Source organism: Triticum urartu, chromosome 6A (genome assembly GCF_056163025.1).
Source record: "Triticum urartu cultivar PI428250 chromosome 6A, HENAU_Tu73, whole genome shotgun sequence".
Taxonomy (NCBI): Eukaryota; Viridiplantae; Streptophyta; class Magnoliopsida; order Poales; family Poaceae; genus Triticum; species Triticum urartu.
In genome coordinates, this window is record NC_141878.1 from 562,879,284 (window position 1) to 562,907,114 (window position 27,831).

Consider the following 27,831-nt stretch of genomic DNA (forward strand, 5'->3'; position numbering starts at 1 on the left):
ATGTAGGGCATGGCGAACTCGATGGACTGAGAAGGGCGTATGTTGATGAGATGGGTGGTGACGACCAAGGCTTCCGCCTAGTAGGGCGGTGGCATCGAGGACTGAAAGAGGAGTGTGCATGTAACATCGTTGAGGGTGCGAATAGCACGTTCAGCCTTGCCGTTTTGTGCGGAGGTGTATGGGCAAGAAAGTTGAAGGTGAATGCCATGGGAGGAGAAGAAGGTGGTGGCCGTGGAGTTGAGAAACTCGGTGCCATCATCGGACTGCATTGCTACTAGTGGACGGGAGAATTGTGTGAGGGCGTAGGCGACAAAATTAATAAGGGTGGCGGCAGTGTCGGATTTGTTGCAAAGGGGAAACGTCCATATATAATGCGAGAAGTCGTCCACAATAACAAGGTAGTACTTAAACCAGAGTTGCTCAAAACAGGAGATGTCCAAAGATCAGAATGCACTAACTGAAAAGGTTCGACACAATACGAGGTAGACCTAGTGAACGGCAGGCGCACATGTTTGCCAAGTTGGCAAGCATGACAAACGTGTGATGCCGGTTTATTACAAGGGATAGACGACTGTTTATGAAGATGTGACATAGCGTCACGACCTTGATGTCCTAGACGGCGATGCCAAAGCTCGATGGAGGTGGTGGCGATGAGTCCATGGGCATGATGGTTGGTGACCGAGGAGGGGAACACGTAGAGGTCTCCATGGCTATTGCAGCTTAGAATCACGGCCTTGGTGCGAAGATCCTTCACGGAGAAGCCGAAGGGTCAAATTTGATGGAACATAGGTTATCAATAGTGAAACGACGAACAAAAAGTAGATTTTTAACAATATGACGTACGAGGAGAACATTGTGAAGAAAAAGTGTGCGAGCGGAAGTAGGAATAGAAGCATCACCAGTATGAGAAATGGGTAATGTGGAGCCATTGCCAACGGTGACAATGGAGGAGGAAGAAGCAGGAAGGAGGTGGCGAAGCATACCGGGGTCGGAAGCCACGTGGGAGGTGGCTCTGGAGTCCATGACCCACTCACCGACGTTGGAGGCTGATGCAGCGTTGTTCAAGGCGGCCATCAGCGCAGCGCAGTCCCACTGAGGTGCCGGGTTGTAGCCAGGGACCGAGGGGCGTTGGTGCCGAAGGCCTGGCCGTGGAGAGGAGAGAGGTGATACGTCTCCAACGTATCTATAATTTTTGATTGCGCCATACTATATTATCTACTGTTTTGGACTATATTGGGCTTTATTTTCCACTTTTATATTATTTTTGGGACTAACCTATTAACCGGAGGCCCAGCCCAGAATTGCTGTTTTTTTTGCCTATTTCAGTGTTTCGAAGAAACAGAATATCAAACGGAGTCCAAACAGAAAAATCCTTTTTGGAACGTGATTTTCTTCTCGGATAAGACCCAGGAGACTTGGACCCTACTCCAAGAAGTACCGGAGGCGGTCACGAGGGTAGGGGGCGCCCCCCCCCCCTACAGGGCGCGCCCCCTGCCTCGTGGGCCCCTCGGTGCTCCACCGATGTACTCCTTCCTCCTATATATACCCACGTACCCCCAAACGATCAGAACAGGAGCCAAAAACCTAATTCCACCGCCGCAACTTTCTGTATCCACGAGATCCCATCTTGGGGCCTGTTCCGGAGCTCCGCCGGAGAGGGCCGTCATCACAGAGGGCTTCTACATCATCATAGCCCCTCCGATGAAGTGTGAGTAGTTTACCTCAGACCTTCGGGTCCATAGTTATTAGCTAGATGGCTTCTTCTCTCTTTTTGGATCTCAATACAATGTTCTCCCCCTCTCTTGTGGAGATCTATTCGATGTAATCTTCTTCTTTTGAGGTGTGTTTATTGAGACCGATGAATTGTGGGTTTATGATCAAGTCTATCTATGAACAATATTTGAATCTTCTCTGAATTCTTCTATGTATGATTGGTTATCTTTGCAAGTCTCTTCGAATTATCCGTTTAGTTTGGCCAACTAGATTGGTAGTTCTTGCCATGGGAGAAGTGCTTAGCTTTGGGTTCGATCTTGCGGTGTTCTTTCCCAGTGACAGAAGGGGCAGCAAGACACGTATTGTATCGTTGCCATCGAGGATAACAAGATGGGGTTTATTTCATATTGCATGAATTTATCTCTCTCCATCATGTCATCTTGCTTAAAGCGTTACTCTGTTTTTAACTTAATACTCTAGATGCATGCTGGATAGCGGTCGATGAGTGGAGTAATAGTAGTAGATGCAGAATCGTTTCGATCTACTTGTCACGGACGTGATGCCTATATACATGATCATGCCTAGATATTCTCATAACTATGCTCAATTCTGTCAATTGCTCAACAGTAATTTGTTCACCCACCGTAGAAAACTTATGCTCTTGAGATAAGCCACTAGTGAAACCTATGGCCCCCGGGTCTATTCTCATCATATCAATATCCATCACTTTAATCTTGCTTTGTTTTTACTTTGCCTTTTACTTTTCACTTTGCATCTTTATATCAAAAATTCCAAAAATATTATCTATCGGATCTCACTTCCGTAAGTGACCGTGAAGGGATTGACAACCCCTAATCGCGTTGGTTGCGTTGAGCTCTCTGTGTTGTGTAGGTACGAGGGACTTGCACGTGGCCTCCTACTGGATTGATACCTTGGTTCTCAAAAACTGAGGGAAATACTTACGCTACTCTGCTGCATCATCCTTTCCTCTTCGGAGAAAACCAACGCAAGCTCAAGAGGTAGCAAGAAGAATTTCTGGCGCCGTTGCCGGGGAGTCTACGCAAAAAGTCAACATACCAAGTACCCATCACAATCCCTATCTCCCACATTACATTAGTTGCCATTTGCCTCTCGTTTTCCTCTCCCCCACTTCACCCTTGTCGTTTTATTCGCCCTCTCTTTCCCCTTCCCCTTCTCCTTCTCCGTTTGCCTTTTTCTCGCTCTTCTTTTGTTTGCTCGTGTGTTGGATTGCTTGTTTGTCGAGATGGCTCAAGATACTACCAAATTGTGTGACTTCACCAATACCAACAGTAATGATTTTCTTAGCACTCCAATTGCTCCTCTTGCCAATACTGAATCTTGTGAAATCAATACTACTTTGTTGAATCTTGTTATGAAAGATCAATTCGCCGGCCTTCCTAGTGAAGATGCCGCTACTCATCTGAATAGTTTCATTGATTTATGTGATATGCAAAAGAAAAAAGATGTCGATAATGATGTCGTTAAATTGAAGCTATTTCCTTTTTCGCTTAGAGATCGTGCTAAAGCTTGGTTTTCGTCTTTGCCTAAAAATAGTATTGATTCTTTCAACAAGTGCAAAGATGCTTTTATCTCTACGTATTTTCCTCCCGCTAAGATCATCTCTCTTAGAAACGATATTATGAATTTTAAGAAACTTGATCATGAACATGTTGCACAAGCTTGGGAGATAATGAAATTAATGATACGTAATTGCCCTACTCATGGTTTAAATTTGTGGATGATTATGCAAATTTTTTATGCCGGATTGAATTTTGCTTCTAGAAATCTTTTAGATTCGGCCGCGGGAGGCACTTTTATGGAAATCACTTTAGGAGATGCTACTAAACTCCTAGATAATATTATGGTTAATTATTCTCAATGGCATACTGAAAGATCTTCTAATAAAAAAGTGCATGCGATAGAAGAAATTAATGTTTTGAGTGGAAAGATGGATGAACTTATGAAATTATTTGCTACTAAGAGTGTTTTTTCTGATCCTAATGATATGCCTTTGACTACCTTGATTGAGAATAACAATGAATCTATGGATGTGAATTTTGTTGGTAGGAATAATTTTGGTAACAACGCTTATAGAGGGAATTTTAATCCTAGGCCATATCCTAGTAATACTTCTAATAATTATGGAAATTCCTACAACAACTCTTATGGAAATTATAATAAGATGCCCTCTAAATTTGAGAATAGTGTTAAAGAGTTTATGAATTCACAAAAGAATTTTAATGCTTTGCTTGAAGAGAAAGTGCTTAAAGTTGATGATTTGGCTAGGAACGTTGATAGAATTTCTCTTGAGATTGATTCTTTAAAGCTTAGATATATTCCTCCTAAGCATGATATCAATGAGTCTCTCAAAGCTATGAGAATTTCCATTGATGAGTGCAAGGAAAGATCCGCTAGGATGCGTGCTTCAAAAGATGCCTTTATTAAAGCGTGTTCTTCCAATACCTATGAAAATCAAGATGAAGATCTAAAAGTTATTGATGTGTCCCCTATAAAATCTTTGTTTTGCAATATGAATCTTGATGAAACTAAACATGATCTTCCTTTACCAAGAAGGCGTTCCAAAAATTCGGAGTATTTAGATCTTTATGATGAATTCATGAAAGTGGGATTGAAAGAAATAAAAATTTAGATGTTGCTAAACCCACTATATTGAATTTCAAGGAATTTAATTATGAAAGTTGCTCTTTGATTGATTGTATTTCCTTGTTGCAATCCGTGCTAAACTCTCCGCATGCTTATAGTCAAAAGAAAGCCTTCATCGAACATATTGTTGATGCCTTGATGCAATCTTATGACAAAAAAATTGAGTTGAAAGTCTCTATCCTAGAAAACTCTATGATGAGTGGGAACCAACTATCAAAATTAAAATTAAAGATCATGAGTTTTATGCTTTGTGTGATTTGGGTGCTAGTGTCTCCACTATCCCCAAAACTTTGTGTGATTTGCTAGATTTCCGCGATCTTGATGATTGCTCTTTAAACTTACATCTCGCGGATTCTACTATTAAGAAACCTATGGGAAGGATTAACGATGTTCTTATTGTTGCAAATAGGAATTATGTGTTGGGTAACGTAGCAGAATTTTAAAATTTTCTATGCATCACCAAGATCAATCTATGGAGTCATCTAGCAATGAGGGAGAGAGGAGTGCATCCACATACCCTTGTAGATCACGAGCGGAAGCGTTCAAGTGAATGGGGATGATGGAGTCGTACTCGCCGTGATCCAAATCACCGATGACCAAGTGCCGAACGGACAGCACCTCCGCGTTCAACACACGTACGGTTGGGAAGACGTCTCCTCCTTCTTGATCCAGCAAGGGGGAAGGAGAGGTTGATGAAGATCCAGCAGCACGACGGCGTGGTGGTGGATGCAGCAGGATCCCGGCAGGGCTTCGCCAAGCACAAGCGGGGAGGAGAGGTGTTATAGAGGGAGAGGGAGGCGCCAAGAGCAAGGTGCGGATGCCCTCCCTCCCTTGCACTATATATAGGGGCTAGGGGGGCGCATGCCCCCTTGGAGATCCCATCTAAAAGGGGGGCAGTTCCAACCAGGGGGGCGCATGCCCCCTCGGGAGGCAACGGCCCCCTAGGGTTTCCAACCCTAGGCGCCTTGGGCCCTTGGGTGGGGCGCACCAGCCCATCAGGGGCTGGTTCCCACGCCACTTTAGCCCATGGGGCCCTCCGGGATAGGTGGCCCCATCCGGTGGACCCCCGGGACCCTTCCGGTGGTCCCGGTACAATACCGGTAACCCCCGAAACCTTCCCGCTGGCCGAAACTGGACTTCCTATATATAAATCTTTACCTCCGGACCATTCCGGAACTCCTCGTGATGTCCGGGATCTCATCCGGGACTCCGAACAACTTTTGGGTTACTGCATACTAATATCTCTACAACCCTAGCGTCACCGAACCTTAAGTGTGTAGACCCTACATGTTCGGGAGACACGCAGACATGACCGAGACGCCTCTCCGGTCAATAACCAACAGCGGGATCTGGATACCCATGTTGGCTCCCACATGCTCCTCGATGATCTCATCGGATGAACCACGATGTCGAGGACTTAATCAATCCCGTATTCAATTCCCTTTGTCAATCGGTACGTTACTTGCCCGAGACTCGACCGTCGGTATCCCAATACCTTGTTCAATCTCGTTACCGGCAAGTCACTTTACTCGTACCGTAATGCATGATCCCGTGACCAACCCCTTGGTCACATTGAGCTCATTATGATGATGCATTACCGAGTGGGCCCAGAGATACCTCTCTGTCATACGGAGTGACAAATCCCAGTCTCAATTCGTGCCAACCCAACAGACACTTTCGGAGATACCTGTAATATAGCTTTATTGTCACCCAGTTACGTTGTGACGTTTGGCACACCCAAGGCACTCCTACGGTATCCGGGAGTTGAACAATCTCATGGTCTAAGGAAATGATACTTGACATTCAGAAAAGCTATAGCAAACGAACTACACGATCTTTGAGCTAAGCTTAGGATTGGGTCTTGTCCATCACATCATTCTCCTAATGATGTGATCCCGTTATCAATGACATCTAATGTCCATAGTCAGGAAACCATGACTATCCTTTGATCAACGAGCTAGTCAACTAGAGGCTCACTAGGGACGTGTTGTGGTCTATGTATTCACACATGTATTACGATTTCCGGATAACACAATTATAGCATGAACAATAGACAATTATCATGAACAAAGAAATATAATAATAACCATTTTATTATTGCCTCTAGGGCATATTTCCAACAGTGTACCACTTGCACTAGAGTCAATATTCTAGTTACATTGTGATGAATCGAACACCCATGCAGTTCTGGTGTTGATCATGTTTTGCTCTAGGGAGAGGTTTAGACAACGGATCTGCTACATTCAGGTCCGTATGTACTTTACAAATCTCTATGTCTCCATTTTGAACACTTTCACGAATGGAGTTGAAGCGACGCTTGATATGCCTGGTCTTCCTGTGAAACCTGGGCTCCTTGGCAAGGGCAATAGCTCCAGTGTTCTCACAGAAGAGAGTCATCGGGCCTGACGCATTGGGTATGACTCCTAGGTCGGTAATGAACTCCTTCACCCAGACTGCTTCTTATGCTGCCTCCGAGGCTGCCATGTACTCCGCTTCACATGTATATCCCGCCACAACGCTTTGCTTGCAACTGCACCAGCTTACTGCCCCACTATTCAAAATATACACGTATCCGATTTGTGACTTAGAGTCATCCAGATCTGTGTCGAAGCTAGCATCGATGTAACCCTTTACGACGAGCTCTTCGTCACCTCCATAAATGAGAAACATTTCCTTAGTCCTTTTCAGGTACTTCAGGAAATTCTTGACCGCTGTCCAGTGTTCCATGCTGGGATTACTTTGGTACCTTCCTACCAAACTTATGGCAAGGTTTACATCAGGTCTGGTACACAACATAGCATACATGATAGACCCTATGGCCGAGGCATAGGGGACGACACTCATCTTTTCTCTATCTTCTGCCGTGGTCGGGCATTGAGCCGTGCTCAATCTCGCACCTTGCAATACAGGCAAGAACCCCTTCTTTGACTGATCCATTTTGAACTTCTTCAATATCTTGTCAAGGTACGTACTCTGTGAAAGACCAATGAGGCGTCTCGATCTATCTCTATAGATCTTGATGCCTAATATATAAGCAGCTTCTCCAAGGTCCTTCATTGAAAAACACTTGTTCAAGTAGGCCTTTATGCTTTCCAAGAATTCTATATCATTTCCCATCAACAGTATGTCATCCACATACAATATGAGAAATGCTACAGAGCTCCCACTCACTTTCTTATAAATGCAGGCTTCTCCATAAGTCTGCATAAACCCAAACGCTTTGATCATCTCATCAAAGCGAATGTTCCAACTCTGAGATGCTTGCACCAGCCCATAAATCGATCGTTGGAGCTTGCACACCTTGTCAGCATTCTTAGGATCGACAAAACCTTCCGGCTGCATCATATACAATTCTTCCTTAAGGAAACCATTAAGGAATGGCGTTTTGACGTCCATTTGCCATATCTCATAATCATAGAATGCGGCAATTGCTAACATGATTCGGACGGACTTCATCTTCGCTACGGGTGAGAAAGTCTCATCGTAGTAAACCCCTTGAACTTGTCGATAACCCTTAGCGACAAGACGAGCTTTATAGATGGTCACATTACCATCCGCGTCTGTCTTCTTCTTAAAGATCCATTTATTTTCTATGGCTCGCCGATCAACGGGCAAGTTAGTCAAAGTCCATACTTCGTTTTCATACATGGATCCTATCTCGGATTTCATGGCTTCCAGCCATTTGTCGGAATCCGGGCCCGCCATCGCTTCTTCATAGTTTGAAGGTTCACCGTTGTCTAACAACATGATTTCCAAGAAAGGGTTGCCGTACCACTCTGGTGCGGAACGTGTCCTTGTGGACCTACGAAGTTCAGTAGCAACTTGATCTGAAGTTTCATGATCATCATCAACTTCCTCTCTAGTCGGTGCAGGCACCTCAGGAACATTTTCTTGAGCTGCGCCACTTACCGGTTCAAGAGGTAATACTTTATCAAGTTCTACCTTCCTCCCACTTATTTCTTTCGAGAGAAACTCTTTCTCTAGAAAGGACCCATTCTTGGCAACAAAGATCTTGCCTTCGGATCTGAGGTAGAAGGTATACCCAATGGTTTCTTTAGGGTATCCTATGAAGACGCATTTTTCCGACTTGGGTTCGAGCTTTTCAGGTTGAAGTTTCTTGACATAAGCATCGCATCCCCAAACTTTTAGAAACGACAGCTTAGGTTTCTTCCCAAACCATAATTCATACGGTGTCGTCTCAACGGATTTCGACGGAGCCCTATTTAAAGTGAATGCGGTAGTCTCCAAAGCATAGCCCCAAAATGATAGCGGTAAATCGGTAAGAGACATCATAGATCGCACCATATCTAATAGAGTGCGATTACGACGTTCGGACACACCATTACGCTGAGGTGTTCCAGGCGGCGTGAGTTGTGAAACTATTCCACATTTTCTTAAGTGTGTGCCAAATTCGTGACTCAAGTATTCTCCCCCACGATCTGATCGCAAGAACTTGATTTTCCTGTCACGTTGATTCTCAACCTCACTCTGAAATTCCTTGAACTTTTCAAAGGTCTCAGACTTGTGTTTCATTAAGTAGACATACCCATATCTACTCAAGTCATCAGTGAGGGTGAGAACATAATGATAGCCACCACGTGCCTCAACACTCATTGGACCACACACATCAGTTTTATGTATGATTTCCAATAAGTTGGTTGCTCGCTCCATTGTTCCTGAGAACGGAGTCTTGGTCATTTTACCCATGAGGCATGGTTCGCACATGTCAAATGATTCGTAATCAAGAGACTCTAAAAGTCCATCTGCATGGACCTTCTTCATGCGTTTGACACCTATGTGACCAAGGCGGCAGTGCCATAAGTATGTGGGACTATCATTATCAACCTTACATCTTTTGGTATTCACACTATGAATATGTGTAGCATTACGCTCGAGATTCATCAAGAATAAACCATTCACCATCGGAGCATGACCATAAAACATATCTCTCATATAAATAGAACAACCATTATTCTCGGATTTAAATGAGTAGCCATCTCGAATTAAACGAGATCCTGATACAATGTTCATGCTCAAAGCTGGCACTAAATAACAATTATTGAGGTTTAAAACTAATCCTGTAGGTAAATGTAGAGGTAGCGTGCCGATGGCGATCACATCGACCTTGGAACCATTCCTGACGCGCATCGTCACCTCGTCCTTCGCCAGTCTCCGCTTATTCCGCAGCTCCTGCTTTGAGTTACAAATGTGAGCAACCGCACCGGTATCAAATACCCAGGAGCTATTACGAGTACTGGTAAGGTACACATCAATTACATGTATATCACATATACCTTTCGTGATGCCGGCCTTCTTGTCCGCTAAGTATTTTGGGCAGTTTCGCTTCCAGTGACCACTTCCCTTGCAATAAAAACACTCAGTCTCGGGCTTGGGTCCATTCTTTGGCTTCTTCCCGGCAGCTTGCTTACCGGGCACGGCAACTCCCTTGTCGTCCTTCTTGAAGTTCTTCTTACCCTTGCCTTTCTTGAACTTAGTGGTTTTATTCACCATCAACACTTGATGTTCCTTTTTGACTTCTACCTCTACTGATTTCAGCATTGCAAATACTTCAGGAATGGTCCTTTCCATCCCCTGCATATTGAAGTTCATCACAAAGCTCTTGTAGCTCGGTGGAAGCGACTGAAGGATTCTGTCAATGACCGCGTCATCCGGGAGATTAACTCCCAGATGAGTCAAGCGGTTATGCAACCCAGACATTTTGAGTATGTGCTCGCTGACAGAACTATTTTCCTCCATCTTACAGCTGAAGAACTTGTCGGAGACTTCATATCTCTCGACCCGGGCATGAGCTTGAAAAACCATTTTCAGCTCTTCGAACATTTCATATGCTCAGTGTCTCTCAAAACGCTTTTGGAGCCCCAGTTCTAAGCTGTAAAGCATGCCGCACTGAACGAGGGAGTAATCATCAGGACGTGTCTGCCAAGCGTTCATAACGTCTTGGTTCTGTGGGACGGGTGCGTCACCTAGCGGTGCTTCTAGGACATAATCTTTCTTGGCAGCTATGAGGATGATCCTCAGGTTCCGGACCCAGTCCGTATAGTTGTTGCCATCGTCTTTCAGCTTGGTTTTCTCTAGGAACGCGTTGAAGTTGAGGACAACATGGGCCATTTGATCTACAAGACATATTGTAAAGATTTTAGACTAAGTTCATGATAATTAAGTTTATCTAATCAAATTATTAAATGAACTCCCACTCAGATAGACATCCCTCCAGTCATCTAAGTATAACATGATCCGAGTTAACTAGGCCGTGTCCGATCATCACGTGAGACGGACTAGTCAACATCGGTGAACATCTTCATGTTGATCGTATCTTCTATATGACTCATGCTCGACCTTTCGGTCTTCTGTGTTCTGAGGCCATGTCTGTACATGCTAGGCTCGTCAAGTCAACCTAAGTGTATTGCGTGTGTAAATCTGTCTTACACCTGTTGTATTCGAATGTTAGAATCTATCACACCCGATCATCACGTGGTGCTTCGAACCTGATGTGTGTCTTGCTATAAGTCTAGCAGGGAGGTACCAAAGTAATCCAGGAGTGGATCACTGGACAGCGGTCAAGAACATCCTGAAATACCTGAAAAAGACTAAGGATATGTTTCTCATATATGGAGCTGTACATTAAACGGTGGAGCTGTCAGTTGGTGCAGTTCTAAACAAAGAGTTGTGGCGGGATCTACATGTGAAGCGGAGTACATAGCTGCTTCGGAAGCAGCAAACGAAGGAGTCTGGATGAAGGAGTTCATATCCGATCTAGGTGTCATACCTAGTGCATCGGGTCCAATGAAAATCTTTTGTGACAATACTGGTGCAATTGCCTTGGCAAAGGAATCCAGATTTCAAAAGAGAACCAAACACATCAAGAGATGCTTCAATTCCATCCGGGATCTAGTCCAGGTGGGAGACATAGAGATTTGCAAGATACATACGGATCTGAATATAGCAGACCCGTTGACTAAGCCTCTTCCACGAGCAAAACATGATCAGCACCAAAGCTCCATGGGTGTTAGAATCATTATTGTGTAATCTAGATTATTGACTCTAGTGCAAGTGGGAGACTGAAGGAAATATGCCCTAGAGGCAGTAATAATGTTATTATTTTATTTCCTCATATCATGATAAATGTTTATTATTCATGCTAGAATTGTATTATCCGGAAACATAATAGTTGTGTGAATACATAGACAAACCAAACGTCACTAGTATGCCTCTACTTGACTAGCTCGTTAATCGAAGATGGTTATGTTTCCTAACCATAGACATGTGTTGTCATTTGATTAATGGGATCACATCATTAGGAGAATGATGTGGTTGACATGACCCATTCCATTAGTTTAGCACCCGATCGTTTAGTATGTTGCTATTGCTTTCTTCATGACTTATACATGTTCCTATGACTATGAGATTATGCAACTCCCGTTTGCCGGAGGAACACTTTGTGTGCTACCAAACGTCACAACGTAACTGGGTGATTATAAAGGTGGTCTACAGGTGTCTCCAAAGGTACATGTTGGGTTGGCGTATTTCGAGATTAGGATTTGTCACTCCGATTGTCGGAGAGGTATCTCTGGGCCCTCTCGGTAATGCACATCACACAAGCCTTGCTTGCATTACAACTAATGAGTTAGTTGCGAGATGATGTATTACGAAACAAGTAAAGAGACTTGCCGGTAACGAGATTGAACTAGGTATTGAGATACCGACGATCGAATCTCGGGCAAGTAACATACCGATGACAAAGGGAACAAAGTATGTTGTTATGCAGTCTGACCGATAAAGATCTTCGTAGAATATGTGGGAGCCAATATGAGCATCCAGGTTCCGCTATTGGTTATTGACCGGAGACGTGTCTCGGTCATGTCTACATTGTTCTCGAACCCGTAGGGTCCGCACGCTTAAGGTTTCGATGACAGTTATATTATGAGTTTATGCTTTTTGATGTACCGAAGTTTGTTCGGAGTCCCGGATGTGATCACGGACATGACGAGAAGTCTCGAAATGGTCGAGACATAAATATTGATATATTGGAAGCCTATATTTGGATATCGGAAGTGTTTCGAGTGAAATCAGGATTTTACCGGAGTACCGGGAGGTTACCGGAACCCCCCGGGAGGTATATGGGCCTTAGTGGGCTTTAGTGGAAGAGAGGAGAGGTGGGCCGCGCCCCCCTGCCCCCCTAGTCCGAATAGGACAAGGAGAGGGGGGCGGCGCCCCCCCCCCTTCCTTCTCTCTCTCCTCTTTCCCCCTTCCCGAATCCTATTCCAACTAGGAAAGGGGGGGGGGGGAATCCTACTCCCGGTGGGAGTAGGACTCCTCCTGGCGCACCCTCCTCCTGGCCGGCCACCCCCCCTTGATCCTTTATATACGGGGGCAGGGGGCACCCCTAGACACACAAGTTGATCCACATGATCGTTTTCTTAGCCGTGTGCGGTGCCCCCTTCCACCATAATCCTCGATAATATTGTAGCGGTGCTTAGGCAAAGCCCTGCGACGGTAGAACATCAAGATCGTCACCACGCCGTCGTGCTGACGGAACTCTTCCCCGACACTTTGCTGGATCGGAGTCCGGGGTGTGCTAGAACTCGGAGGTGCCGTAGTTTCGGTGCTTGATCGGCTGGGCCGTGAAGACGTACGACTACATCAACCGCGTTGTGCTAACGCTTCCGCTGTCATGCTCTCTCCTCGTTGCTATGCATCACCATGATCTTGCGTGTGCGTAGGAATTTTTTTGAAATTACTACGTTCCCCATCAGTGGTATCAGAGCCAGGTTTTATGTGTTGATGTTATATGCACGAGTAGAACACAAGTGAGTTGTGGGCGATATAAGTCATACTGCTTACCAGCATGTCATACTTTGGTTCGGCGGTATTGTTGGACGAAGCGGCCCGGACCGACATTACGCGTATGCTTATGCGAGACCGGTTCTCCCGACGTGCTTTGCACAAAGGTGGCTAGCGGGTGTCAGTTTCTCCAACTTTAGTTGAACCGAGTGTGGCTACGCCCGGTCCTTGCGAAGGTTAAAACAGCACCAACTTGACAAACTATCGTTGTGGTTTTGATGCGTAGGTAAGATTGGTTCTTGCATAAGCCCGTAGCAGCCACGTAAAACTTGCAACAACAAAGTAGAGGACGTCTAACTTGTTTTTGCAGGGCATGTTGTGATGTGATATGGTCAAGACATGATGCTAAATTTTACTGTATGAGATGATCATGTTTTGTAACCAAGTTATCGGCAACTGGCAGGAGCCATATGGTTGTCGCTTTATTGTATGCAATGCAATCGCGCTGTAATGCTTTACTTTATCACTAAGCGGTAGCGATAGTCGTGGAAGCATAAGATTGGCGAGACGACAACGATGCTACGATGTGCATGTGATGTTTATCTTTTATGCATCTTATCTTGCTTTGATTGACGGTAGCATTATAAGATGATCTCTCACTAATTATCAAGAAGTGTTCTCCCTGAGTATGCACCGTTGCGAAAGTTCTTCGTGCTGAGACACCACGTGATGATCGGGTGTGTTAGGCTCTACGTTCAAATACAACGGGTGCAAAATAGTTGCACACGCGGAGTACTCAGGTTATACTTGACGAGCCAAGCATATACAGATATGGCCTCGGAACACGGAGACCGAAAGGTCGAGCGTGAATCATATAGTAGATATGATCAACATAGTGATGTTCACCAATGAAACTACTCCATCTCACGTGATGATCGGACATGGTTTAGTTGATTTGGATCACGTAATCACTTAGAGGATTAGAGGGATGTCTATCTAAGTGGGAGTTCTTAAGTAATATGATTAATTGAACCTAAATTTATCATGAACTTAGTGCCTGATAGTATCTTGCTTGTTTATGTTTGATTGTAGATAGATGGCCCGTGCTGTTGTTCCGTTGAATTTTAATGCGTTCCTTGAGAAAGCAAAGTTGAAAGATGATGGTAGCAATTACACGGACTGGGTCCGTAACTTGAGGATTATCCTCATTGCTGCACAGAAGAATTACGTCCTGGAAGCACCGCTGGGTGCCAGGCCTGCTGCTGGAGCAACACCAGATGTTATGAACGTCTGGCAGAGCAAAGCTGATGACTACTCGATAGTTCAGTGTGCCATGCTTTACGGCTTAGAATCGGGACTTCAACGACGTTTTGAACGTCATGGAGCGTATGAGATGTTCCAGGAGTTGAAGTTAATATTTCAAGCAAATGCCCGGATTGAGAGATATGAAGTCTCCAATAAGTTTTATAGCTGCAAGATGGAGGAGAACAGTTCTGTCAGTGAACATATACTCAAAATGTCTGTGTATAATAATCACTTGATTCAATTGGGAGTTAATCTTCCAGATGATTGCGTCATTGACAGAATTCTCCAATCACTGCCACCAAGCTACAAGAGCTTCATGATGAACTATAATATGCAAGGGACGAATAAGACTATTCCCGAGCTCTTCGTAATGCTAAAAGCTGCGGAGGTAGAAATCAAGAAGGAGCATCAAGTGTTGATGGTCAACAAGACCACTAGTTTCAAGTAAAAGGGCAAAGGGAAGAAGAAGGGGAACTTCAAAAAGAACAGCAAGCAAGTTGCTACTCAAGAGAAGAAACCCAAACCTGGACCTAAGCCTGAAACTGAGTGCTTCTACTGCAAGCAGACTGGTCACTGGAAGCGGAACTGCCCCAAGTATTTGGCGGATAAGAAGGATGGCAAGGTGAACAAAGGTATATGTGATATACATGTTATTGATGTGTACCTTACTAATGCTCGCAGTAGCACCTGGGTATTTGATACTGGTTCTGTTTCTAATATTTGCAACTCGAAACAGGGACTACGGATTAAGCGAAGATTGGCTAAGGACGAGGTGACGATGCGCGTGGGAAATGGTTCCAAAGTCGATGTGATCGCAGTCGGCACGCTACCTCTACATCTACCTTCGGGATTAGTATTAGACCTAAATAATTGTTATTTGGTGCCAGCGTTAAGCATGAACATTATATCTGGATCTTGTTTGATGCAAGACGGTTATTCATTTAAATCAGAGAATAATGGTTGTTCCATTTATATGAGTAATATCTTTTATGGTCATGCACCCTTAAAGAGTGGTCTATTCTTATTAAATCTCGATAGTAGTGACACACATATTCATAGTGTTGAAGCCAAAAGATGCAGAGTTGATAATGATGGTGCAACTTATTTGTGGCACTGCCGTTTAGGTCATATCGGTATAAAGCGCATGAGGAAACTCCATACTGATGGGCTTTTGGAACCACTTGATTATGAATCACTTGGTACTTGCGAACCGTGCCTTATGGGTAAGATGACAAGAACACCGTTCTCCGGTACTATGGAGAGAGCAACAGATTTATTGGAAATCATACATACAGATGTATGTGGTCCGATGAATGTTGAGGCTCGTGGTGGATATCGTTATTTTCTCACCTTCACAGATGACTTAAGCAGATATGGGTATATCTACTTAATGAAACATAAGTCTGAAACGTTTGAAAAGTTCAAAGAAATTCAGAGTGAAGTTGAAAATCATCGTAACAAGAAAATAAAATTCCTACGATCTGATCGTGGAGGAGAATATTTGAGTTACGAGTTTGGTGTACATTTGAAACAATGTGGAATAGTTTCGCAACTCACGCCACCCGGAACACCACAGCGTAATGGTGTGTCCGAACGTCGTAATCATACTTTACTAGATATGGTGCGATCTATGATGTCTCTTACTGATTTACCGCTATCGTTTTGGGGATATGCTCTAGAGACGGCCGCATTCACGTTAAATAGGGCACCATCAAAATCTGTTGAGACGACGCCTTATGAACTATGGTTTGGCAAGAAACCAAAGTTGTCGTTTCTGAAAGTTTGGGGCTGCGATGCTTATGTGAAAAAGCTTTAACCTGATAAGCTCGAACCCAAATCAGAGAAATGTGTCTTCATAGGATATCCAAAGGAAACTTTTGGATACACCTTTTATCACAGATCCGAAGGCAAGACTTTTGTTGCTAAATTCGGAAAATTTCTAGAGAAGGAGTTTCTCTCGAAAGAAGTGAGTGGGAGGAAAGTAGAACTTGACGAGGTAACAGTACCTGCTCCCTTATTGGAAAGTAGTACATCACAGAAACCTGTTTCTGTGACACCTACACCAATTAGTGAGGAAGCTAACGATAAGGATCATGAAACTTCAGAACAAGATACTACTGAACCTCGTAGATCAACCAGAGTAAGATCCGCGCCAGAGTGGTACGGTAATCCTGTTTTGGAAGTCATGCTACTAGATCATGATGAACCTACGAGCTATGAAGAAGCGATGGTGAGCCCAGATTCCGCAAAATGGCTTGAAGCCATGAAATCTGAGATGGGATCCATGTATGAGAACAAAGTATGGACTTTGGTTGACTTGCCCAATGATCGGCAAGAAATTGAGAATAAATGTGTCTTCAAGAAGAAGACTGACGCTGACGGTTATGTTACTGTCTACAAAGCTTGACTTGTCGCAAAAGGTTTTTCGGCAAGTTCAAGGGATTGACTACGATGAGACCTTCTCACCCGTAGCGATGCTTAAGTCTGTCCGAATCATGTTAGCAATTGCCGCATTTTATGATTATGAAATTTGGCAAATGGATGTCAAAACTGCATTCCTAAATGGATTTCTGCAAGAAGAGTTGTATATGATGCAGCCGGAAGGTTTTGTCGATCCAAAGGGAGCTAACAAAGTGTGCAAGCTCCAGCCATCCATTTATGGACTGGTGCAAGCCTCTCGGAGTTGGAATAAATGCTTTTATAGTGTGATCAAAGCATTTGGTTTTATACAGACTTTTGGAGAAGCCTGTATTTACAAGAAAGTGAGTGGGAGCTCTGTAGCATTTCTGATATTATATGTAGATGACATATTGCTAATCGGAAATGATATAGAATTTCTGGATAGCATAAAAGGATACTTGAATAAGAGTTTTTCAATGAAAGACCTAGGTGAAGCTGCTTACATATTGGGCATTAAGATCTATAGAGATAGATCAAGACGCTTAATTGGACTTTCACAAAGCACATACCTTGACAAAGTTTTGAAGAAGTTCAAAATGGATCAAGCAAAGAAAGGATTCTTGCCTGTATTACAAGGTGTGAAATTGAGTAAGACTCAATCCCCGACCAATGCAGAGGATAGAGAGAAAATGAAAGATGTTCCCTATGCTTCAGCCATAGGCTCTATCATGTATGCAATGCTGTGTACCAGACCTGATGTGTGTCTTGCTATAAGTCTAGCAGGGAGGTACCAAAGTAATCCAGGAGTGCATCACTGGACAGCGGTCAAGAACATCCTAAAATACCTGAAAAGGACTAAGGATATGTTTCTCATATATGGAGGTGACAAAGAGCTCATCGTAAATGGTTACGTTGATGCAAGCTTTGATACTGATCCGAACGATTCTAAATCGCAAACCGGATACGTGTTTACATTAAACGGTGGAGCTGTCAGTTGGTGCAGTTCTAAACAAAGCGTTGTGGCGGGATCTACATGTGAAGCAGAGTACATAGCTGCTTCGGAAGCAGCAAACGAAGGAGTTTGGATGAAGGAGTTCATATCCGATCTAGGTGTCCTACCTAGTGCATCGGGTCCAATGAAAATCTTTTGTGACAATACTGGTGCAATTGCCTTGGCAAAGGAATCCAGATTTCACAAGAGAACCAAACACATCAAGAGACGCTTCAATTCCATCCGAGATCTAGTCCAGGTGGGAGACATAGAGATTTGCAAGATACATATGGATCTGAATATAGCAGACCCGTTGACTAAGCCTCTTCCACGAGCAAAACATGATCAGCACCAAAGCTCCATGGGTGTTAGAATCATTACTGTGTAATCTAGATTATTGACTCTAGTGCAAGTGGGAGACTGAAGAAAATATGCCCTAGAGGCAATAATAATGTTATTATTTTATTTCCTCATATCATGATAAATGTTTATTATTCATGCTAGAATTGTATTATCCGGAAACATAATAGTTGTGTGAATACATAGACAAACCAAACGTCACTAGTATGCCTCTACTTGACTAGCTCGTTAATCGAAGATGGTTATGTTTCCTAACCATAGACATGTGTTGTCATTTGATTAATGGGATCACATCATTAGGAGAATGATGTGATTGACATGACCCATTCCATTAGCTTAGCACCCGATCGTTTAGTATGTTGCTATTGCTTTCTTCATGACTTATACATGTTCCTATGACTATGAGATTATGCAACTCCCGTTTGCCGGAGGAACACTTTGTGTGCTACCAAACGTCACAACGTAACTGGGTGATTATAAAGGAGCTCTACAGGTGTCTCCAAAGGTACATGTTGGGTTGGCGTATTTCGAGATTAGGATTTGTCACTCCGATTGTCGGAGAGGTATCTCTGGGCCCTCTCGGTAATGCACATCACGTAAGCCTTGCAAGCATTGCAACTAATGAGTTAGTTGTGAGATGATGTATTACAGAACGAGTAAAGAGACTTGCCGGTAATGAGATTGAACTAGGTATTGAGATACCGACGATCGAATCTCGGGCAAGTAACATACCGATGACAAAGGGAACAAAGTATGTTGTTATGCGGTCTGACCGATAAAGATCTTCGTAGAATATGTGGGAGCCAATATGAGCATCCAGGTTCCGCTATTGGTTATTGACCGGAGACGTGTCTCGGTCATGTCTACATTGTTCTCGAACCCATAGGGTCCGCACGCTTAAGGTTTCGATGACAGTTATATTATGAGTTTATGCTTTTTGATGTACCGAAGTTTGTTCGGAGTCCCGGATGTGATCACGGACATGACGAGAAGTCTCGAAATGGTCGAGACATAAAGATTGATATATTGGAAGCCTATATTTGGATATCGGAAGTGTTCCGAGTGAAATCAGGATTTTACCGGAGTACCGGGAGGTTACCGGAACCCCCCGGGAGGTATATGGGCCTTAGTGGGCTTTAGTGGAAGAGAGGAGAGGTGGGCCGCGCGCCCCTCCCCCCTAGTCCGAATAGGACAAGGAGAGAGGGGCGGCGCCCCCCCCCCTTCCTTCTCTCTCTCCTCTTTCCCCCTTCCCGAATCCTATTCCAACTAGGAAAGGGGGGAATCCTACTCCCGGTGGGAGTAGGACTCCTCCTGGCGCGCCCTCCTCCTGGCCGGCCGCACCCCCCCCCCCTTGATCCTTTATATACAGGGGCAGGGGGCACCCCTAGACACACAAGTTGATCCACTTGATCGTTTTCTTAGCCGTGTGCGGTGCCCCCTTCCACCATAATCCTCGATAATATTGTAGCGGTGCTTAGGCGAAGCCCTGCGACGGTAGAACATCAAGATCGTCACCACGCCGTCGTGCTGACGGAACTCTTCCCCGACACTTTGCTGGATCGGAGTCCGCGGATCGTCATCGAGCTGAACGTGTGCTAGAACTCGGAGGTGCCGTAGTTTCGGTGCTTGATCGGTCGGGCCGTGAAGACGTATGACTACATCAACCGCGTTGTGCTAACGCTTCTGCTATCGGTCTATAAGGGTACGTAGATCATGCTCTCTCCTCGTTGCTATGCATCACCATGATCTTGCGTGTGCGTAGGAATTTTTTTGAAATTACTACGTTCCCCATCAAAAACCACAACGTGAATTGCCAATTTCTATTTACCCTTCATAAGGACCCTGTTCATCGAATCCGATCCGACTAAAGTGGGAGAGACAGACACCCGCCAGCCACCTTATGCAACTAGTGCATGTCAGTCGGTGGAACCGGTCTCACATAAGCGTACGTGTAAGGTTGGTCCGGGCCGCTTCATCCCACGATGCCGCCGAATCCAGATAAGACTAGTAACGCCAAGCAAATTGACAATATCGACGCCCACAACTACTTTGTGTTCTACTCGTGCATAGTAACTACGCATAGACCTAGCTCATGATGCCACTGTTGGGTAACGTAGCAGAATTTTAAAATTTTCTACGCATCACCAAGATCAATCTATGGAGTCATCTAGCAACGAGGGAGAGAGGAGTGCATCTACATACCCTTGTAGATCACGAGCGGAAGCGTTCAAGTGAATGGGGATGATGGAGTCGTACTCGCCGTGATCCAAATCACCGATGACCAAGTGCCGAACGGATAGCACCTCCGCGTTCAACACACGTACGGTTGGGAAGACGTCTCCTCCTTATTGATCCAGCAAGGGGGAAGGAGAGGTTGATGAAGATCCAGCAGCACGACGGCGTGGTGGTGGATGCAGCAGGATCCCGGCAGGGCTTCGCCGAGCACAAGCAGGGAGGAGAGGTGTTACGGAGGGAGAGGGAGGCGCCAAGAGCAAGGTGCGGCTGCCCTCCCTCCCTTCCACTATATATAGGGGCTAGGGGGCGCATGCCCCCTTGTAGATCCCATCTAAAAGGGGGGGCGGCGGCCCCTCGGGCAACGGCCCCCTTAGGGTTTCCAACCAGGGGGGCGCATGCCCCCTCGGGAGGCAACGGCCCCCTAGGGTTTCCAACCCTAGGCGCCTTGGGCCCTTGGGTGGGGCGCACCAGCCCATCAGGGGCTGGTTCCCACGCCACTTCAGCCCATGGGGCCCTCCGGGATAGGTGGCCCCATCCGGTGGACCCCCGGGACCCTTCCGGTGGTCCCGGTACAATACCGGTAACCCCCGAAACCTTCCCGCTGGCCGAAACTGGACTTCCTATATATAAATCTTTACCTCCGGACCATTCCAGAACTCGTCGTGACGTCCGGGATCTCATCCGGGACTCCGAACAACTTTCGGGTTACTGCATACTAATATCTCTACAACCCTAGAGTCACCGAACCTTAAGTGTGTAGACCCTACGGGTTCGGGAGACACGCAGACATGACCGAGATGCCTCTCCGGTAAATAACCAACAGCGGGATCTGGATACCCATGTTGGCTCCCACATGCTCCTCGATGATCTCATCGGATGAACCACGATGTCGAGGACTTAATCAATCTTGTATTCAATTCCCTTTGTCAATCGGTACGTTACTTGCCCGAGACTCGATCGTCGGTATCCCAATACCTTGTTCAATCTCGTTACCGCCAAGTCACTTTACTCGTACCGTAATGCATGATCCCGTGACCAACCCCTTGGTCACATTGAGCTCATTATGATGATGCATTACCGAGTGGGCCCAGAGATACCTCTCCGTCATACGGAGTGACAAATCCCGGTCTCGATTCGTGCCAACCCAACAGACACTTTCGGAGATACCTGTAATATACCTTTATTGTCACCCAGTTATGTTGTGACGTTTGGCACACCCAAGGCACTCCTACGGTATCCGGGAGTTGCACAATCTCATGGTCTAAGGAAATGATACTTGACATTCAAAAAAGCTACAGCAAACGAACTACACGATCTTTGAGCTAAGCTTAGGATTGGGTCTTGTCCATCACATCATTCTCCTAATGATGTGATCCCGTTATCAATGACATCTAATGTCCATAGTCAGGAAACCATGACTATCCTTTGATCAACGAGCTAGTCAACTAGAGGCTCACTAGGGACGTGTTGTGGTCTATGTATTCACACATGTATTACGATTTCCGGATAACACAATTATAGCATGAACAATAGACAATTATCATGAACAAAGAAATATAATAATAACCATTTTATTATTGCCTCTAGGGCATATTTCCAACATTATGTGCCTGTAGATTTCATTGTTCTTGATATAGATTGCAATCCTTCTTACCCTATTATTTTTGGTTGACCTTTTCTTAGAACGGTTGGTGCGATTATTGATATGAAGGAAGGGAATATTAGATTCCAATTTCCATTAAAAAGGGGCATGGAACACTTTCCAAGAAAGAAAATAAAATTGCCATATGAAACCATCATGAGAGCCACTTATGGATTGCCTTCCAAAGATGGCAATACCTAGATCTATCCTCGCTTTTATGCCTAGCTAGGGGCGTTAAACGATAGCGCTTATTGGGAGGCAACCCAATTTTTTTTGTGTTTTTCTTCTGTTAGGGAATAAATAACCCATCTACCCTCTGTTTGGATGTAGTTTTGTGTTTTAATTAGTATTTGTGCCAAGCTAGACCTATTGGATCTTCTTGGATGATAGTTATTTGATCTTGCTGTAATTTCCAGAAACTTTGTGTTCAGTGCCCGAATTACTAAAAATCATCAGAACGTGATAAAATACTGATTCAAATTGCTGCTGATCAATAAACAAATTATCTAGGTCATCTAATTTTGGTAGATTTTTTGGAGTTCCAGAAGTTTGCGTTAGTTATAGATTACTACAGTCTGTTCTGTCTTTGACATATTCTGTTTTTCGTGTGTTGTTTGCTTATTTTGATGAATCTATGGTTAGTAAAATAGTTTATAATCCATAGAGAAGTTGGAATATAGTAGGTTTAACACCAAAATAAATAAATAATGAGTTCATTACAGTACCTTGAAGTGGTTTTATGTTTTCTTTCTCTAACGGAGCTCACGAGATTTCTATTGAGTTTTGTGTTGTGAAGTTTTCAAGTTTTGGGTGAGTTCTTTTGATGGATTATGGAACAAGGAGTGGCAAGAGCCTAAACTTGGGGATGCCCATGGCACCCCCAAGATAATCCAAGGACACCAAAAAGTCAAAGCTTGGGGATGCCCCGAAAGGCATCCCCTCTTTTGTCCACTTCCGTCGGTAATTTACTTGGAGCTATATTTTTATTCACCAACATGATATGTGTTTTGCTTGGAGCGTCTTGTATTATTTGTGTCTTTGTTTGTTAGTGTGCCACAATCATCCTTGCTGTACACACCTTTTGAGAGAGTCATCTATGAATTAAAATTTGATAGAACACTGTATGTGCTTCACTTATATCTTTTGAGCTATGTAGTTTTGCTCTATGTGCTTCACTTATATCTTTTGAGCGTTGAAATTTTGCTCTATGTGCTTCACTTAGATCTTTTAGAGCACGGTGGTGTTTTGTTTAAAAAAACTATGATCTCTAATGCTTCACTTAAATTATTTTGAGAGTCGTAATAGCATGGTAATTTGCTTGATAATAACTTGCTTGGTATTCAAGATTTGTGAAACTTTCTTTTGAGTGCATTGAATACTAAGAAAAGTTGGATGATTGATAATTGTTTTGAGATATGGAGGTATTAATATCAAAGTCATGCTAGTAGAGTAATTATGAATTTGAGAAGTGCTTGAGTTAAAGTTTGCAAGTCCCGTAGCATGCACGTATGGTTAACATTATGCAACAAATTTGAAACATGAGGTGTTATTTGATTGTCCTCCTTATGAGTGGCGGTCGGGGATGAGCGATGGTCTTTTCCTACCAATCTATCCCCCTAGGAGCATGCGCGTAATACTTTGGTTTTTGATGGCTTGTAGATTTTTGCAATAAGTATATGAGTTCTTTATGACTAATGTTGAGTCCATGAATTATACACACTCTCACCCTTCCATCATTGCTAGCCTCTACGGTACCGTGCATTGCCCTTTCTCACATTGAGAGTTGGTGCAAACTTCGCTGGTGCATCCAAACCCCGTGATATGATACGCTCTTTCACACATAAACCTCCTTATATCTTCCTCAAAACAGCCACCATACCTACCTATTATGGCATTTCCATAGCCATTCCGAGATATTATTGCCATGCAACTTTCCGCCATCCAGTTTATCATGACACATTCATCATTGTCATATTTCTTAGCATGATCATGTAGTTGACATAGTATTTGTGACAAAGCCACCGTTCATAATTTTTCATACTTGTCACTCTTGATTCATTGCATATCCCGGTACGCCGCCGGAGGCATTCATATAGAGTCATACTTTGTTCTAGTATCGAGTTGTAATCATTGAGTTGTAAATAAGTAGAAGTGTGATGATCATCATTCAATAGAGCATTGCCCCCCAAAAAAAAGGCCAAAGAAAAAAAGAAGGCCCAAAAAAAACAAAACAAAAAGGGGCAATGTTACTATCATTTTTTCCACACTTGTGCTTCAAAGTAGCACCATGATATAGCGAGTCTCATATATTGTGCTTCAAAGTAGCACCATGTTCTTCATATAGAGAGTCTCTTGAGTTATCACTTTCATATACTAGTGGGAATTTTTCATTATAGAACTTGGCTTGTATATTCCAACAATGGGCCTCCTCAAGTGCCCTAGGTCTTCATGAGCAAGCAAGTTGGATGCACACCCACTTAGTTTCTTTTGTTGAGCTTTCATACATTTATAGCTCTAGTGCATCTGTTGCATGGCAATCCCTACTCCTCGCATTAACATCAATCGATGGGCATCTCCCTAGCCCATTGATTAGCATCGTTGATGTGAGACTTTCTCCTTTTTTGTCTTCTTCACACAACCCCCATCATTATATTCTATTCCACCCATAGTGCTATATCCATGGCTCACGGTCATGTATTGCGTGAAAGTTTATGAGTTTGAAATTATTAAGGTATGAAACAATTGCTTGGCTTGTCATCGGGGTTGTGCAAGATGAGAGCATTCTTGTGTGACGAAAATGGAGCACGACTAAACTATATGATTTTGTAGGGATGAACTTTCTTTGGCCATGTTACTTTGAGAAAACATAATTGCTTTGTTAGTTTGCTTGAAGTGTTATTATTCTTTATGTCAATATGAACTTTTGTCTTGAATCTTTCTAATCTGAATATTCATACCACAATTAAGAAATTTTGCATTGAAATTATGCCAAGTAGCACTCCGCATCAAAAATTCTCTTTTTATCATTTACCTACTCGAGGACGAGCAGGAATTAAGCTTGGGGATGCCTGATACGTCTCCAACGTATCTATAATTTTTGATTGCTCCATGCTATATTATCTACTGTTTTGGACTATATGGGCTTTATTTTCCACTTTTATATTATTTTTGGGACTAACCTATTAACTGGAGGCCCAGCCCAGAATTGCTGTTTTTTTGCCTATTTCAGTGTTTCGAAGAAACAGAATATCAAACGGAGTCCAAACAAAAAAATCCTTTTTGGAACGTGATTTTCTTCTCGGATAAGACCCAGGAGACTTGGACCCTACTCCAAGAAGTACCAGAGGCGGTCACGAGGGTAGGGGGCGCGCTCCCCTACAGGGCGCGCCCCCCTGCCTCGTGGCCCCCTCGGTGCTCCACCGACGTACTCCTTCCTCCTATATATACCCACATACCCCCAAACGATCAGAACAGGAGCCAAAAACCTAATTCCACCGCCGCAACTTTCTGTATCCACGAGATCCCATCTTGGGGCCTGTTCCGGAGCTCCGCCAGAGAGGGCCGTCATCACGGAGGGCTTCTACATCATCATAGCCCCTCCGATGAAGTGTGAGTAGTTTACCTCAGACCTTCGGGTCCATAGTTATTAGCTAGATAGCTTCTTCTCTCTTTTTGGATCTCAATACAATGTTCTCCCCTCTCTTGTGGAGATCTATTCGATGTAATCTTCTTCTTTTGCGGTGTGTTTGTTGAGACCGGTGAATTGTGGGTTTATGATCAAGTCTATCTATGAACAATATTTGAATCTTCTCTGAATTCTTTTATGTATGATTGGTTATCTTTGCAAGTCTCTTTGAATTATCTGTTTGGTTTGGCCAACTAGATTGGTAGTTCTTGCCATGGGAGAAGTGCTTAGCTTTGGGTTCGATCTTGCGGTGTTCTTTCCCAGTGACAGAAGGGGCAGCAAGACACGTATTGTATCGTTGCCATCGAGGATAACAAGATGGGGTTTATTTCATATTGCATGAATTTATCTCTCTACATCATGTCATCTTGCTTAAAGCGTTACTCTGTTTTTAACTTAATACTCTAGATGCATGCTGGACAGCGGTCGATGAGTGGAGTAATAGTAGTAGATGCAGAATCGTTTCGATCTACTTGTCACGGATATGATGCCTATATACATGATCATGCCTAGATATTCTCATAACTATGCTCAATTCTGTCAATTGCTCAACAGTAATTTGTTCACCCACCGTAGAAAACTTATGCTCTTGAGAGAAGCCACTAGTGAAACCTATGGCCCCCGGGTCTATTCTCATCATATCAATATCCATCACTTTAATCCTGCTTTGTTTTTACTTGGCCTTTTACTTTTCACTTTGCATCTTTATATCAAAAATACCAAAAATATTATCTATCGGATCTCACTTCCGTAAGTGACCGTGAAGGGATTGACAACCCCTAATCGTGTTGGTTGCGTTGAGCTCTTTGTGTTGTGTAGGTACGAGGGACTTGCGCGTGGCCTCCTACTGGATTGATACCTTGGTTCTCAAAAACTGAGGGAAATACTCACGCTACTCTGCTGCATCATCATGTCCTCTTCGGGGAAAACCAACACAAGCTCAAGAGGTAGCACCAGGGAGGTGAATGCTTGGGCGGGTGGCAGCACCGGGGGACGCGGGCCTAGCAGGCCGGCTCCACCAGTCGGGCGTGGCGCGGGAGCGCCCTGGGGTTGCAGCGGCTGGCCCGTGTATGGGTTGAAGCAGATCCGCGGGCTGGCCGCCTGCACCGGCACGGGAGCCGCCGGAGTTGCTGCCGCCGGACCCGCTGCCTTGCCGCTTCTTGCGCCAATTTCCGCCGTTGCGGTTGCCGCCGCCACCGGAGTTGCCGCCGCCACGGTTGCCATCACCGCGGTTGTCGCTGCGGTTGGAGTTGGCGCCGCCAAGGCCGGAGCCCTGGGAAGAGTGGCCGCCGTACAGAGCAGTCTGGTTGGCCACGGCGGAGGTGTTGGCGAGCTGAGTCTCGCGGAGAACCAACAGAGAGCGTGTCTGCCCGAAGGTCGAGAGCGGGTTCTGCATGGTCACGATTGTGGTGATGTCGGCGAACCGCGGGTTGAGTCCGCGAATGCAGTTGAGGACGAGGGTTTGGTCCGTGACCGGAGTGCCGGCGTCGGCGAGGGCGTCGGAGAGGGCCTTCAAGCGATGGCAGTATGTGGTGACCGAGAAGTCGCCTTGCACGAGACCACGGAACTCGGCCTCGAGGTAGACCGCGCGAGTCATCTGATTATCCAGAAAGAGATTGGAGATGAGAGTCCAAGCCTCATGCGCCGTTTGATCTTTCGCCATGATCAGATCGAGAATCTCGTCGGAGATGAAACCGTACAGCCAGGACCGACGACGTAGTCCTCGCGGGTCCAGTCCGGCGTGTGGTCCGCCTCGGCCGTGACGGTGGTGACGTGGGAAAGCAAGTCATACTTGCCGAAGAGGACGCGGATGAGCATCCACCACTTGGCGAAGTTGGAGGTGTGGAGATCCAGCGTGAAGGGCACGTGGGTGCGCACGCTGGCGACTTGCACAGCCGGCGAGGCGGAGGCGGGCATGGTGGAGTTGACGAGGGGGCCGGCGGTGGTGGAGTGGGAGGCGGGCAGGGAGGAAGAGGTGAGGGCTGAGTTGGTGGAAGCGGCGGTGCCAGCCAT

At 44.8% G+C, this 27,831-nt stretch overlaps 1 pseudogene; it reads right to left on the minus strand.

The window, feature by feature from the left end:
- Positions 1 to 710: 710 nt before the first annotated feature.
- Positions 711 to 27,831, minus strand: LOC147966346 (uncharacterized; annotated as a pseudogene).